We start from the raw sequence: 15488 nt of genomic DNA on the forward strand, positions 1-15488 counted from the left end.
AATTTCAAAATAATGTTTGCTGTCTGATTTAAATTATTATTTGATTTGAAATTGGTAAAGTCTTTGCCCCTATAGATAACACAGCTCTAAAAAACATTCAGTTGATACTCAAAAATTTACTGTGTGTAAATAATGACACTTTGTTCCCATTTTTCAACTGAAGTGCTGTTGATTGTCCTTGATCTGAAGGGAGAGGCTGCATTGCAGACACCAGGCTGCAGGAAGAGCCTAAACATTTCTCCTGGGACAGGGACAGGCAGAAGACCTGCCTGCAAAAAGCATGCCTGGGTGGAGGACCTCCTGCAGCAGGTGGCTGAGAAGGCTGTGTGGTGAGAAGGCTAACATCAGGAGGCTGATAATGAGTTAGCTGGTTTCAAGCACAGTTTGCAGGGGACCCACTGCCCACGGACAACCAGCCAAAAACTCCCCAGCTGGCACACACAGAAGGGAACAAGGGCAATAATGCAGAAGAGTGGAAGCTTACAATGGCAAGGACCAGCAGGAGGAAGTGACTTCCCCTGAAGCCTGAGGTGCTATGGCAGAACCTCCTCACCTCTCTGCAGACTGAAGGGGAAAGACCAGGAGAGACTCTGAAGCTTAGTAAGGCAGCCCAGTCTGCTCCCCATATAACAACCAAGAAAAGGCAACAGGTAATAGCAGAAAGTGGATTTCTTCTGTGAGGTATGGAGGTACTTATATTCCAGCCTGATGCACTCTGTAGAGAGGTGTGATGCTTATGAGGGGTTCGTAACAGAGAATATCAGAGAGACTACCCAGCCTAGTACAGTCCTCCGACTTGTTTCATCTGTTGCTGCAGTTTCAGGTGGGTAAGAGTGAAACAGCCAGGAGCAGTCTAGGGAGTATCAAGAAGGACTACAGAACCCTCAGAGTGCTGGTAAGAGACTCCGGAGCACAGGTAATTTTTTCACCAATCCTTCCAGTCAAAGGGAAGGGGCTTGAAATATTACTGCAACTAAGACTGCCCTTGAGCTTCACATTCCCCACCAGCCTCTCCTTGGTGGTGAGAATGAGCCTGAGCTCACTCAAAGCACCTGTCCTCATTGTCTCCTCTATCTCTTGGTAAAGTAAATTATCATCAACACATTCCAAGAACCTCCTGGATTGCCTATGCCCTGCTGTTTTTCCCTGCAATGGTGGTGGTTGAAGTCCTTCATGAGGACCAGGGCTTGTGAAAGTGAGGCTGCTTCTGACTGTCTGTAGAGGGCCTCATCTGCTTGGTCTTCCTGATCAAGTGGTCTGCAGCAGACCCCACCACAATGTCACCTGTCCCTGCCTTCCCTTTAATCCCGACCCACAAGCTCTCGGTCAGCTCCCCACCCATCCCCAGGCAGAGCTCCATGGACTCCATCTGCTCTTTGACATAGAGGGTGATGCCCCCTCCTTGTGTCCCCTACCTATCCCTCCTAAAGAGCCTGTATCCTTCCATTCCAATACTCCATCCCACGGGAGCCATGCAAATGAGGTCATAGCCCTGCAGGCATGCATATATCTCTATTTTAGTCCCCATGCTATGTGCATTAGCATAGAGACATTTACGTTGGGCTCCTCATGAAGCTGTCTTACTGGCTGGAGTGGCTGGAAGAAAAGTACAGAAAATCTATATCCGGTGCCTTCCCTTCATCCGCTAAGCAGATGATCTTATCATAGAAGGATATCAAATTAGAGAGACAGGACTTTCCTTTCATGAACCTATTTTGGCTGGGCCTGATGATTGCAATATCCTTTAAGTCGCTTCTTATGGCACTCAGAATAATCTCCGTAATTTTTCCAGGTCTAGCAGGTCTGTAATTTCCAGGGCCTTCTCTTGTACTCATGGAGGTAATACTGTGCTTCAGAAGAGAAATCTGTAAAATATTTTATCACCATGCTTTATGGATGAATATATTTCATTCATGCATACTTAAGTACTTCAATATATAAGAAAGGGTTAATTATGAATAAAATATATGCTTGATGATTAGACATATTTTGTACAGCTGACGCAGGAAAAAAAAAGAATCAGTGTACTTAAATGATTTCAAGAATTTCAAAAATGATTTCAGTCTAGTTTTGCATTCAAAGCAGTGACTGAAGAATCAGTCTTTAATTAAATATCTGAAAAAAGTCCAGAAGATATGATTTTATATGATTGAGGTATATACAAACATTTAAATCTCTTTAATAATGTTCATATTTTAATAATTAAGCCTGTTTCTAAAAGGTGTTGAGTATCTTGAACATCCCTGTTTCAGTATTTCTCTGAAGTAGCTCAAAAAAAAAAAAACAAACAAAAAAAACAGGCCTTGAAAAATAATTTCTAGATGTAAGTGTCTGATTTCTGAAGCCCCTGCAGATAAATAATATCATTTCTTGGTGTTTACCCAGCTGGTGCTTAGGCTGGAGCTCACAAGGGTCACAATCCACATTCCAGTCTTGAACAGACTAGTTTGCACATCTTTATGCAGTTACTTTGGAAACACACAGTACATTCAGCTGTCAAGGGAAAGATTGGACCGAATATGCTGGCCCAGAGCTGTAGTATATCGCAGGTGCAGTGAACCTGGCAGGTGCCTTGGGATGAACACCTGCAAGATGAAGTCTCTGGTGAGCCGCATGTGCTCCGGCACCATGGTGGTACCTCACAGGGAGTGTGCACACAGGCCTCAGTCACACACCTTGTGGCCAGCCAGCTTTTCTGGATGCACTGCAGCTGTGCTGCAGATGTTAAAAGGAACAGAGGCATTGACTGCCCCAGAATGGGGTGCATTAAACACAACACAGCCAGCCGGTCTAAAGGGGTGATGTTCCCACAGTATTTAGCATTGATGCAGCCTCAACGTTGTGTGCAGGCCTCCCCTGGAGCACTGTGTGCAACTCTGGGTTCCCCAACCTACAATGGGTGTTACGGTGTTAAGGCCCTTGGAAGCACCCAGAGGAGGGCAGCAAGGGCCGGACGGCCGTGCTGTGAGGAGAGGCTGAGGACACTGGGGCTGCCCAGCCTGGAGAAGAGGAGGCCCAGAGGCGGCCTCACTGCTCCCGGCAGCTCCCTGAGGAGGGAAGCGCAGAGGCAGGTGCCGGCCCCTGCTCCCTGGGAGCTGCTGGCAGGGCACACGGGAACGGCACAGAGCTGCGCCAGGGGAGGGCCCGGCTGGGCATCGGGAAGCATTTCTGTACCCTGAGGGTGGCCAGACACCGCAACAGGCTTCCTAGCGAGGTGCTGGGTGCCCCGAGCCTGTCGGTGTCCAAGGGGCATTTGGACAATGCCCTCAGTACTGTGCTTTGACTTCTGGTCAGCCCTGAGCTGGTCAGGCAGATGGACTGGATGAGCTCTCAAGGTCCCTTCTAATGAAAATACTCTGTTCTATATGTATGTTGCAACATCGTTTGGAAATTCAACCAAATGAATGTTCAGTTTATGTCCTTTCTTATATGATTAGCCAGTCCCAATTGATTCTTCATTTACATTTATATGTTAATTCTATTTAGGATTTTTTCCCCCCACATTTAAATTGATTTTTGACTACTTCAGTCAGCTGCTGAAATTCCATTAGGTGCTGCTATGTTACTTAGCTGACATTGTATTTCTACTTTTTAATGACTAAGAGAGCAACTAACAGAACTCAAACATTGAATTTCAAATATTAAAAATGAAATGGGACTCAAAATAGAAATATCTAAATAGTCAGACTTCACTTTTTATCCACAGTGGGGTGGGGATTTTTATTTACTTATAAACAGTTATGGGACAGCAATTGCCATAAGCAAACTCACAGCTTGCAATCTTTCATTGATGAGTCTTTTCTTAGCTGCAGTGACTGAATTCTTGGAAGCAAGAAATGTTTCCAAGAAATTAACCACAAAGTGTAAAACAGAAGAAACCCCTATTCAGTTGCAAATTTTGTACTGACTCCCAATTTATTCTGATTTGGAAGCTTTCAAAATCCAAGATCCTGAGCTTTTATAGAGGGACGCTTTCCAAGTTGTATTTATTTAGTAAGTATACCTATTGGGAGTTTAACTTATTCATTACTTTTTTCAATATGAATTAAGTTGTCCAAAGAACAAAAGCTTTAGAAGAAAACAACTAAGACAACAAGGGGTTATTGTTCATTCAGCTTCATCTGGCAGCAGTAAGAAAGTGCATTGTCTCAAAACTAAACATACTTGAAAGAAGAACATGAGTGCAGCAGTACTGTTTGGTTTGCTTTTATATTAGTCTTGTGACAAATAAGTGCAACTCTGATAGCAGACTAACGAAGACTTAATTAATTAATTAATTTCAATACAGTTAAAGAAAACAGCCACAGAATGAATTCATTTTTAGGTAACAGACATTTACTTACTTAAACTGCATAAAATAACCTTGAACCCAGCTTGTCAGTTTTCTAACAGGCTGTGAAATGTAGCTCCTGCTTGTTAACCCTAAGCCCTGTGAATGCATATTTGGCCATTTTTAATTGGATAAATTAACATAGTAATGTCAATTCTATTTTTTTAAACAATATATATAAGTATATATATATTTATTTTTTTTTGCATTTCCAATTAGCATTTCACATTGAGAGAACTGCTTTTTCAGAAACACATTTTTTTCATTAACATACATTTTCTTTAGTTTTTAGCAAAGTGAATATGTCCTGTTAATTTAGTTTTCCTGTTTAGGATAATGGGTATAGCTTTTCTTGCCTAGAAGAAAAAATAATATAACTTTAAATAGAAGGAAGAAACCTTAATAAAAGCACAGAATATGTTAATCAGTTATCTATCAGGTATACCACATATGTCTGTTCATGGATCCTAACATTTTCCTAAAAAGTTCAGAGTAAAGACTATCAGCTGGTAATTTAGCACTATGAGGTATGCTGAAACCATTGCTGTTGTGCTGTATTGGTAAAGTGAATTTTAATTGCTGCAGCATATTTCTAAATGGAATAATTATTCTAACAAAAGTTCATGTTTGTCTAGCAATTGTCATGTATCAGTTCCATAAATCAAATGTATTGTTGCTGCTAAAGGTGCAAGGCAATAAAGGTGATACAGTCTATATAATGCTATGTAATCTGTGAAGCAAATAATAGTCAAAAATATAAACTTTTTGCAAAACGGGATTGCTAGAAAATATTTCTGGCCATCTTCTGTACATGATTATTTCAGCTGTGGCAATTGGTGATGGTCTTCTTCTGACATTGTACAGTCCAGTGGTTTCTGAGAGCCCACTGAGCCAGAAAGTCTTAGCTGTACCATCCTCTATCTGCCTTTTTAATGCACCATGGGGATGATGGCTTTTTCTGTTGTTATTAGTGCCTGCAGCAAAGACAACTTCCCTCATGTACACAGAGAGCTGCGTCAAGTGCTTTTGTTACAGCTATTTGATGCTAGTTAACTTTTCCTTTTGCTGTTGCTTCACTTCTGAGGTAGGGCTGCATGGTGTGCAGTGCTTTATATGTCACTTCAGTGCCTCTGAGTGCCATCCCTAGAAGGGCTCCCATTAGAAATGTCAAAGAGTTAATGACTGGAACTGATCCTAAGCAGTTTCTTCTTCAAGACTGAACTGTTTGTTAAACATACCTGGCTGCTCAATGTTTTCTTAGCCTCCTACTTGAGGCACAAAGGCAACCAGTTATGAGATACTTTGCAGCTATGGGTAGATTTGCCTAAGGTAAAATAAAGAAGACAGAGACTTCAGCCTGCTTTGTTTGTATGCTTGTTTTTTCATAACATGTGTGTCAAAGTGGTGAAGAAATATTATTAAGGTATTATCTAAATTTGCTTACAAACTCTTGTAGGAAACAACATCAATTAAATACATAAACATCTGAAACTTCACAGTACATTTCATATGGCTTATTTTTCTCCATTTTACTCTCCATCCCCGCCACCTGCTGTATAATTGAAAAAGTAGGAGAATAAAATTCTGTGCTGGTGTTTAATCATCCATCCTAAGTCATTCAGAAGAAATGTCTTATGGTAAAATGTCCTAAAATTATTAAATTGACATAGTATCCTCAGATACATAATTTCATCTATGTAATTTTTTCTCCTCAGTTAATTTTTGGGGCAGTGAGATTGTAACAGTAAAGGCTCTGGGATATAAAATGTTTATTTTTTTCCCCAGACTGACAATTCTTTTTTTATCATTATTATGTAAAATTACTTACAGATCAAAAAATAATAATAATGAAAAGAACACAGTCTGTGACACTGTCTGAAACAGAAGAAGGAGGAATAAAGCATGATCTGAAAAATAAAAAAGGCTGTATTAACAGGAGTGGAGGAAGAATACAAGAAGTGTAGGAGGAGTAGGTGAAAACTGAAGTATTCACTTTCTTAGTAAAAAAAAATAAATCACAGAAAGATTTGATAAAGTTTCTGAAATAAATAAAAGCAAAACTATGAAAAAAGATACTAAGGCTCAGCACAGTTATCACGTAATTCTGAGATATCAGTAGGATGTTTTTTATATATTGCTTCAAGACAAAATGGACAATAAAGTACCTATAAACACAGAAGATGCATCACAACAATAAAAAAAGCCTTCAGAGGTGCTTTAATGTTAGACATTCAAACTACAAAATTTGTCAGAGGATGAAACTGAATGAATTTGTTAGTCCACATCATAATCCCATGACTGTCCCTGCTTCTAATGATATCTTATCTGACTGCATGTTACACTCACTGGTTAGTAGTCATACTCAAAGTGAGATCTCCAGACCCAGTGTAGTGAGCTTTTTATTACTTACTTTAGAAATGTAGAGAGACTGACATTCATACAACAAAGTTCCTCTTCCAGGAGCTTATGCACTGAGTATGTATCTCGCCAACAATGCAGTTGCATGGTGGAGGGTTCTGGCTTATCTTCTTAGCCACACAGGCAGCAGAGCCAGTTTGAGTCAGTAATATATCTGCTTAAATTTTTCAATTGATGGATTTGTGGCTTTCAGTTTCACCTAGATGCTTCTCAAACATGCTGATCTGGATATGCAGTCATCTCGACCATTCACTGGAGAATAATGTGGTCAGCACAGTCAAGGAACCTGACTAGTGTGACATATATTCATCTTTCTCTCAATATCTTTCCTAGGATCTGCAAACTGCAAGCTGGTAGCCATGATATTATATGTGTGACAGTAGCAGAAGGCCATTAAGATATGACTGAGATCTTTATATACTGCTTCCCAGAAGACAGGAAGAGATTGGAAGAGAAGGGAAAGTGTGGACTGATGGCTTTTGTCTTCAAAAGAATGCGAAAGTCATATCCAAAAGCCCACCTTAGAAGAGCTCAGGCAACACAAAAAAGACCCAGCTGCTGGACAAACACGTGTCATATTGCCTGTGAGCACGTAACACAAGAGTATGAATGAAAATGAGAGAAATCAATTTCCTTCCAAAGGAAAAATCACCTTCCCCTCCTGCTAGGCATCATGTTTGCTATGCTGTTGCTACATTATTTCCTACAAATACAGAATGAAGTGGCAATCTTTTATCTAGTTTAGCTCAATTCCTCTCCTAAAAGTCAAGAAGGTCAGAGAAAATCACAGAATAAGTGCCCACATTGAGATGTGAGAGAAGTAGCTGTGTGTAATATCTACCCTAGGCTGTTCATCCAGTCAGACACTTTGGACAAACTATTACATAAATCTCAAAAATAACAAAACTGTACTGAAAAATGAGAAAGTGCTACAGATTAAGTATTTATTTTTGCAGACCTACCTCCTTTAGTGTTTTTACTGTTTTGTTGGTGTTTTTGTTGGTGTTTTTTATTTATTTATTTTTTCAGTTGTCTCTGATATAAGTGATATCTGAAAGAGATAGGGTAATGATACCAGGAATTCCAGAATGCCTTTTGTGTAACTATAATGACATTACTTATTGAGGTGTTACTATTTCCTCCTTGTTTGATCATTTCTTTATTTATTTACAATAGAGAAAACATATATGTACAAAATTGTATATTACTTTATGTTACTTATTATTTTATGTATTGTTCTGAGTATTCTTCTATATTCTTTCAATAAACCTTTAAGTTAGGCTGAACTGCAAAGTGCAACAATGTGAGACATTTTTAGAGACAAAGCATAAGTAGTTCCTTTTTGAAGGTGCATATTTCCATTGCCATTACAACTTTAACGCAGTCAAACATAGTTCACTGTTTCGTGGAGAAATTGTACACTGTGGATAATCTTTAAAGTGTTCACAAAAAAAAAAAAAATCTAAATAAACGGAAAAGAAACATTCTGAGCTAACTTCTTTTCCCCTGATGTAGCCTCCTTTTTATTAACATTGCTGAAAGCTTGCTGCCTTGTGTTGTCCAAAAATCATTTATTCTGTTTACTTTTCACTGTGATTTTGTCAAAACTTATTGAAGCATGCTGTCAGTTCTATAACACAATTTTAAGGAATAGCTCACATAGCATTCAGATTTTATTCCTGTAGGATAGACTTCTGGAAGTCTAACTTTTTTTCAGGATGTACTCTGTTAAACAAAAATAAACTGTCCGCTGTTAGAACCAGAGCTAAGGGAATGAGGCTGTTTTTGAGAAACATCATCTTGGAGAAGCAATTCTGCTTATTAAACAGGAAACAAGGTACAGATGGAAGAAAAGCCATTCCACAATATGGATAGCGTTCATAGCCTAGTTATGAAGCCTTTACTCTCTCTTGCCCCTGTTAATTTATGGCCAGGATGCAGCACTTTAAATTGAAATATCTTAGTTTTTTATTACTTTTCTGTGACAGCTGAGGCTGCTAGCAGAAACATGGCCACCGTCCTGCTTCACAGCTCCCTATGAGGTTGTTTTACTATTCCCAGGTACACCACATACCTTGAAAAGCTTGGTTTCAGTATTCATCAGAGTAAAAGTTCTGGAGCTGCATGTTACTGTATGAGGTAAAATATTCTTGCTGATATTTGGTAATTAGGAGGACTTTAAAAGGAGAGCTTAGCTGAATGTCTGGCAAAGCGATATTGTCTACTGCAAATGGAAATTTCAATTACAGGTTAGAAGCTGGATCCAAAAAAGCTGGGTTTATTTATTTATTTATTTATTCTCTTTCTTACACTCTTCACTAGCCTGAATCTTGGTCTTTGTTCTCTGGCAAGAGCTGGCTCTAAGGTTGTGCCTGACACTGGAGCAGTGCTGGCTGGCATTAGCCATCATCGTGTCAGGGCAGGAGGTAGGACTGGTACTGCATGAGCAACAGCACATCAGTCCCTGTGTAAACCTGTGCCTGGTGGAGTTTACTTGTGCACATTTACATGTAATTCCAGTAGGGCGGTATAAATTATTTCAGTGATAGTGTGAAACACTAATGCTCAGATATTCTCTGAGGTCAGATATATACCTATGTGACTCTGCAGAATGTCCTGCTGCACTGTACCACTGTGAAAATGTCAACCTTATATATAAATAGGTAGGGCTCAGCTGTTATTTCTCTGCAGTATTCTAAACTCTTATTTTGTCTCTGTGACAGTAACACACTTCTTAAGAGAGAGAATGGATTTTACTGACACAAAAATAGAGAAATATTGATTTCTACTTGTTCTTACATATAATCTTATTTGCAAAAGAAAAGTGACACAATTTTTTCATTATAGTGCTGCCAGTCTCAATTTCTGCATTAGGTTCCTCAGTTTTTCCACAAGTTGGCAGTGAAATTTTAAGGGGAGAAGGAAGGGGAGGGCAGATCAAGTTTATCAATGGACAACTACATTCAACAATTTATTTACTGGCAGCATTTCTAGCCTATTTTCCCTGTGGAGGTCAGTACAAATGACTTGGTGAGGTCTGCAGAATAAGATAAATGGATGTATCAGACTCTGCAGTTTCACAATGGCTCAGTGTTTCTTATTTCACAGCAATTCTTCTGTGATCCAGGGCTGCAATTTGTTAATGATAATTTTGATGTGTTTATCCTCCTTTTTCTGATCATTATGCAACAAACTAGAGAAGGAGTGGTCCTTTCCACCTTTCTTTTTATTGTTTTTGAGAGCAACAAGTTTCCCTAACAGGTTCCAATAATAACATATCATTGGGAAGCATATTTTGTGGGTTTGCTTATTTGTTTATTTGTTTGTCTGTTTGTGACTATAAGATGTCAATGAAGGAGAAGCTGAGAATACATCCAAAACTGGTGGATATCTACCAAAGGGGTGCCACTACAAAAGAAAGTCTTACACGCTGCTCTTTTTGGCAGCAAGATATATTTTCCCAACAAGCTTAACTGGAAACATGTAACTCTTGCTTACTGAAAAACTTTTAGAAATACATTACCTCCTAAAACTAATGAAGCATCTCAATGCAGAATGTTTCCTCTCTGAATTGCACATGTACTGTAACCAAACTTCTCAAGATTTAATATTATAATCTTTTAAAGGATCTTTCTGCTAAAGATTTTACAGAATGAAATATTGTAAAACATCATTGAATTATAACGTGAATGTTCAATATTTTTTTTTTTTTCCCCCACGCTCATATATGGGTTAGTTATTCAACATATTTAGTTCTCGAATGTTCCTCGCTGATTGCTGCAAGAATGTGATATTACAAATCATTTATTTTACTTGCTATTGATTTGAAGTGGTTTGGGTTATATCAATGCAATTCTTCCCTCCTTCCTAGTCCGATGCATGTAAGATGACTTAATTATCTACAAAAAGTCTATTCAAGTTAGTGAAACAGTCTGAAGTCCATTTTACAGATTAAAATATGGGAAACAAAACAAAACAAAACAAAACTTCACACCTCATTATATGATAAACCATTGTCATGTATGGTAAGGAAAATGCATAGCTATTGAAAAATGTCTCACAAAGCTCTATTTTTTAAATGAAATAGCTTCTGAAGATCTTTGTCACCTTCCTGTTTGCAGTTATTTAAAAAATAAATAAATAAGTCTCTGATAAGTTCAGTGAAAGAGAATATTAAGCAACAGATTCAGAAAGCTTATAAAAACCAATTTATGTTCACCTCTATTTGCACTGCAAATTTGAACCTGAGATAGCTGCTGGCAGTAATGAAAGGCAAATATTCTCTGCAATTCATGTACCTATCCCAAACAGTTGCATCTTAAGAGTACATGGAGATGATCAGACAAGTAATAAGGAAAAATGAATCTGTTTGAATATGACTCTCTAGAACTATTAAGAGGATTTCAATAAGAATAATCACTAATCATAAAGTACTGTTTTTACTGTTTTTTCTTTTTTTTTTTTTTTTTTCCCCCTGGTATCCTCACTGATCCTCTGATCTAACTTGTTTCTATTTTCATTGGAATAGAAGGGTATTATGTGGCATCCATCTTTTCCATTTCAATCTGAAAATTCAATCTTTGAAGAATTTATCATAGGGGATTTTGCCATATTGGGAGTTGAACAGTTAATATATGGAAACATCAACTCTCCCCTCTCTCTGATTTCTAACTCAGAATGTGTCAACACCATACAGTGTCTTAGGATCTGACTGTGCTAGCCTTCAGAATGGACATGGAATATCCAAATTATCAGTTCTGTCTGGGTTAATTACACTTGTTTAGGGAAAGAGAATATTATCACTAATGACATTTATTTGTCATGCAAAAATATTCACAAAAACAGAATTAAGAACATAATTTTCCAAATATTAAGTTTCACTGCCCATTACTTATCTTTCACAGAATCACAGAATTGTAGGGGTTGGAAGGGACCTCGAAAGATCATCAGGTCCAACCCCCTGCCAAAGCAGGTTCCCTAGAGCAGGCTGCCCAGGTAGGCGTCCAGACGGGCCTTGAATATCTCCAGAGAAGGAGACTCCACAACCTCCCTGGGCAGCCTGTTCCAGTGCTCCGTCACCCGCACTGTGAAGTTCTTTCGCAGGTTGGTGCGGAACTTCCTGGGCTCCATCTTGTGGCCATTGCCCCTTGTCCTGTCCCCACAAACCACTGAAAAGAGGTTGGCCATATCCCTCTGTCTCTCACACTTCAGGTATTTATAGACATTGATGAGATCTCCCCTCAGTCTTCTCTTCTCAAGGCTGAACAGGCCCAGCTCTCTCAGCCTTTCCTCATAACCACCCTCTGAGCTCAGCCAGTCAGCCAGTTCTCAAACAACCTTACTGTCCACTCATCTATCCCACACTTTCTCAGCTTCATTAGCAGGGTGTTGTGGGAGACAGTATCAAAGGCCTTGCTGAAGTCAAGGTAGATGACATCCACTGCTCTCCCCCCATCTACCCAGCTGGTGATGCCATCATAGAAGGCTACGAGGTTGGTCGAACATGATTTCCCCTTGGTGAATCCATGCTGACTACTCCTCATAAACTTCTTTTCCAATTGATTGGAGATGGCATCCAGAACAAGCTGTTCCAACACCTTTCCAGGGACAGAGGTGAGACTGACTGGCCTGTAGTTTCGTGGATCCACCTTCTTGCCCTTCTTGAAGACCGGAGTGACATTGGCTATCCTCCAGTCTTCAGGCACCTCTCCTCTTCTCCAGGACCTTTCAAAGATGATAGAGAGCAGTTCGATGATCACCTCTGCTAGCTCCCTCAGCACACATGGATGCATCCCATCAGGGCCCATGGATTTGTGTGCATTGAGCCCATCCAGATGCTCCCAGACCACCTGCTCCTCAAGCAGAGGGGAGCTATCCATTTCCCAAACTCTCTCCTCCCTCCAGGGTCCAGGAGTGCCGAGGGGGAATCTTTGAAGCAAAGACAAAAGCAAAGAAGGCATTCAGTATCTCCACCTTCTCAGCGTCCCCCTTTACCAGGACACCCCCCTCGTTCAGCAGGGGACCCACATTATCCCTAGTCTTCCTTTTACTGTTTAAATACTTAAAACAAAAAAAACGCAGGTCTCCTGCACCCCTTCCCCGATTTCCTACTCTTAGGGTTGCACCAGTCCTGAGCTTGGAAGAAATGCTGTTTAAATGTTGCCCAGCTCTCACAAGCACCCATAACTTCTAGTAATCTAGCCCAAGAGATATACCCAAGCAGGTCCCAGAAGAGGTCAAAGTTGGCTCTCCAAAAGTCCAGGGTAGCAATCCTACTTTTTGCCTTTCTTCTTCCACTCCAGATCTTGAGCTCCACCATCTCATGATTGCTGCATCCCAAGCTGCCCCCAGCCTTTACATACCTAAAAAGCCCATCCACGCCCTACCACCCCTTCCTACTTTTTCACACAGGATGAAAGAAGGCTGCAACAGGGAGACTCCAAAATATAAAAAGGGACTTTATGTCCCTCGCAAAGATGTAAAAGGCATCAGGAGTGCAAGTACTGGGAGCACACTGGAAGAATATAGGCCTGGCAAAGTGCAAAGTCAGGACTGTGAGCTTGCAAACAGCGAGCTTCCAGCTGTTTAAAGGTCCTAGTGAATGAGATCCCCTGGAATGCTGTCCTCAGGGACAAAGGAGCTGAGCAGAGCTGGCAGCTCTTTAAGGATGTTCTCCTTAGAGCACAAGAACTCTCTGTCTTTCTGTGTAAGAAAGCGAGCAGATAGGGCAGAAAACCGGGATAGCTGAGCAAATACCTGCTGGTCAGACTGAGGCACAAGAGGGAAATGCACAGGCAGTGGAAGCAGGGACATGTGGCCTGGGAAAAGTACAGCAACACTGTGCAGATATGCAGGGAAAGCCAAGGCACTGCTGGAATTGAACTTGGAAAGGAATGCAAAGAATAACAAGAAGGGGTTCTCTAGATACATTGGCTGCAGAAGACCAAGGAGAGCATACCACCTCTGCCAAATGAAGACAGAGGACTGGTAGAAACAGACGTGTAGAAGGCTGAGGTACTTAACAACTTCTTTGCCTTGGTCTTTACTTGTAGTCAGTATTCCCACATCTCTTGAGAACCCAAAGCTCTACGTGGGGGCTTGGGGAGCAGTGACCCTCCCACTGTAAACAAAGAGCAAATTTGGGTCCTCCTAATACAGCAACTACAAGTCTTTGGTGACTGATGACAGGCATCCCATGGTCCTGAGGTAACTGGCTGATGTAGTTACCAAGCCTGTCTCCACCATATTTCAAAAGTCATGGCAGTGAGGCAAAGTCCCCAGTGACTGGCAAAAGAGAAATATCACTCCCAATTTTAAAGGGGTTAGAAAGGAAGACTGGGGGAACTCCAGAGCCCCACCTCCGTGCCTGGCAAGATCATGGAATGGATCCTCCAGGAGGCAATGTTAAGGCACATGCAGGACAAGGAGGTGATCCGAGACAGCCAGCACGGCTTTCCCGAGGGCAAATTATGCCAGACCAGTCTGGTGGCCTTCTGTGATGGAGTAATTGCATCAGTCGACAAGGGAAGACCAACTGAGGTCATCTACTTGAAGTTCTGTCAGGCTTTTGACACGATTCCACACAACAACCTAATCTTTAAATTGGAAAGATACAGATTGAGCGGGCAGTGAATAAGGCTCAGTGGCTGGACCCAGAGAGAGGTGGTCAATGGTTCTATGTCTAGGTGGATGCCAGTGACAAGTGGTATACCTCAGGGATCTATCCTGGGACTGGTGCTTTTCAATATCTTCCTCAATGAGATAGAAAATGAGATTGAGTGCATCCTGAGCAAGTTTTCAGACAACATCAAGCTGAGTGGTGCAGTCGATCCAAGAGAACGAATGGAAGCCATCCAAAAGGACCTGGACAAGCTTGAGAAGTGGGCCCACGTGAACCTAATGAAGTTCAATGAATCCAAGTGCAAGGTGCTGCACCTTGGTTGGGGCAAAAGAACTCATGGAGAACAGCCCTGCAGAGAAGGACTTGGGGGTCCTGGTGGACGAGAAGCTTGACATGAGCCAGCAGTGCAAGCTTGCAGCCCAGATGGCCAACTGCATCCTGGGCTGCATCATAAGAAGTGTGGGCAGCAGGACGAGGGAGGTGATTGCAGCCCTCTGCTCTGCTCCTGGAGGCCTCATTTGGAGTCTGTGTCCAGGCCTGGTGTTCCCAGCACAAGAAGGATGTGGGTCTGTAAGGAGGGGTCCAGAGGAGGGCTACAATGTTGTTGATGACAGGAAAAGAGGTTTTAAACTAAAAGAGGGGAGATTTAGAATAGAAGTTAGGAGGAAATTCTTCACTCAGAGGGTGGTGAGGCACTAGACCAGGTTGCCCAGAGAGGCTGAGGATGCCCCATCTGTGCAGGTGCTCAAGACAAGGTTGGGTGAGGCCATGGGCAACCAGATCTAGTGGGTGGCATCCCTGGGGATGGCCGGGGGATTGGAACTAGATGATCTTTGAGGTCCCTTCCAACCTGAGCCATTCTACAATTCTATGATTGTATGATTGTGTGATCCTATGATTCTATGAAGAATACCAAGACACTGTCTGTAGCAGTCACCACTTTTATTTTTTTTAATGAAAACCAAATGTGCCCTGCTAAAGGCGCCGGGGGGGCGGCCTCTTGCAGGGCTGGGGAGACTCTGGGCTGCTGTCGGCCCTTCTCTTTGGAGGGCGCTGCGGCCCCCCAGGAGAGCTGTCCCTGCCCTGGCCAGGAGGAGAGGGCCCGTGGCTGCAGCCCTG

Source organism: Anser cygnoides, chromosome Z (genome assembly GCF_040182565.1).
Source record: "Anser cygnoides isolate HZ-2024a breed goose chromosome Z, Taihu_goose_T2T_genome, whole genome shotgun sequence".
NCBI lineage: Eukaryota > Metazoa > Chordata > Aves > Anseriformes > Anatidae > Anser > Anser cygnoides.